The sequence below is a fragment of the Otolemur garnettii genome, unplaced genomic scaffold, assembly GCF_000181295.1.
Source record: "Otolemur garnettii isolate 467f Iridium unplaced genomic scaffold, OtoGar3 scaffold00044, whole genome shotgun sequence".
In the NCBI taxonomy this organism is placed as follows: domain Eukaryota; kingdom Metazoa; phylum Chordata; class Mammalia; order Primates; family Galagidae; genus Otolemur; species Otolemur garnettii.
In genome coordinates, this window is record NW_003852439.1 from 11324860 (window position 1) to 11326246 (window position 1387).

Consider the following 1387-nt stretch of genomic DNA (forward strand, 5'->3'; position numbering starts at 1 on the left):
GTCGGGTCCCGCGTGGCAAGTTTTCCCTGGGCATTCGGTAGCCGCCACGCCGTTGTCCCCGAGTTGCTTGCGGACGCCGAGTTGGCATTTCTCTGCTTCCTTCTGGGTCGGCGCGCGGCGCGGCTGACGAGGCTCCCTCGGGCGTGCCCGGCCATGGGCCGGGGCACGGGCCGGCCACCCGCCCGCCCGGAGGCATGACTCTGGAGCCGGCCGCTAGCTGTGCCGCAGCCGGGGATCCGGAGTCGGTATGAGGACCGCCGTGGGGGAACGTCTGCGGCCCGCGTCGGCGCAGGGGACAAAGGTGCGTGTGGTGATTGGGACAGGGCTCTCAGGTTAGCCTTGCTGTGGTTTGGCACTTTAGAAGTCGTGACAACAGGAAGACAGATGTCAAGCATACTTTGGGGACCTTAAAACGGAACCATTAACTGGGAACTAACTGCAGCCACTGTTTGCCGTAACGTCAGTAAGACCAGGTAGAAACAAAATTTTACGAAACAATCCCAATCCAAGTTACAGACTCACAAGGTGTCTTAAGTCAAAGGTTGGCTTGACTTTAGCGTCGGACTTCTCTTGAGTCACAGTTTGGATGAAAAGGTGGCGGGTCCACACGTATTTCCTGGAGGAATTGGATTGTACCAAGGCTTTGGTTGTAAGCCAGGTTACACACACACACACCACACACGTTGCACAGGTTGTTTTTGCTTTGGAGACCATTTTCCCTGAAGGATCATGAATTAGCTGCAGAGACTGTTACTCTGTGTTTGTATTTTAAAGACAAACTGATTTTTGAAGTATTTAAGGTAACGAAGAATTACAATTCATCATGTTACTAATTTAAAATTTTTTAATTTTTGAGGAATTGGGGATATTTTAATAAAAATATGATTTTTAAATTATACTGAATTGTACTGAACATAGAGGCTTTCCTGTTAAAGTCAGAAACATGCAATCAGTATATATTGTTTAATATTATCATGGAAGTTCTAACCAATGCAATAAGACAAGAAACGAAAATAAGAAATATAATTTTTAAGAAAAAGGAAGACTAAGTTCTCATTTGTGGATGATAGGAATACCTGTTGGGGGAAAAACAGAGAAAAGCCTTTAATATATTTAAGAATTAAGTAAAGGTGCTCTCCCTACCTGGGAGAAAAAGAAGTCTTCAGTGAAGAGAATAATTTTAAAATCACACATAATTTAGGTAGTTTTTCTGTTTCACCAATAAGCAGTTTGAAAATATGATGGTTAAATTGATGTATTTACAATAATAAAAAAAAAATTCAATTCCTGGGAATAAGTTGAAATACAAAGGAAGCTAGCATTTTCCCATAACCTCACTTGACGTTTAAGAGGGATGTTTTTGTGTATAGAATGTTAATCTTGGCTC

General features: G+C 43.6%; 1 protein-coding gene across 7 annotated transcripts in view; it reads left to right on the forward strand.

Annotated features, from left to right (window-relative positions):
- Positions 1-6: 6 nt before the first annotated feature.
- UBN1 (ubinuclein 1) overlaps positions 7-1387 on the forward strand; it is a 36561-nt gene continuing 35180 nt past the window's right edge. For 5 of the 7 annotated variants that reach the window (XM_003790847.2, XM_023513753.1, XM_023513754.1 and 2 more), the window contains exon 1: positions 7-301. The gene's annotated coding sequence lies outside the window, so the exon portion shown is untranslated. The other 2 variants (XM_012805808.1, XM_023513752.1) reach the window with 2 other exon arrangements.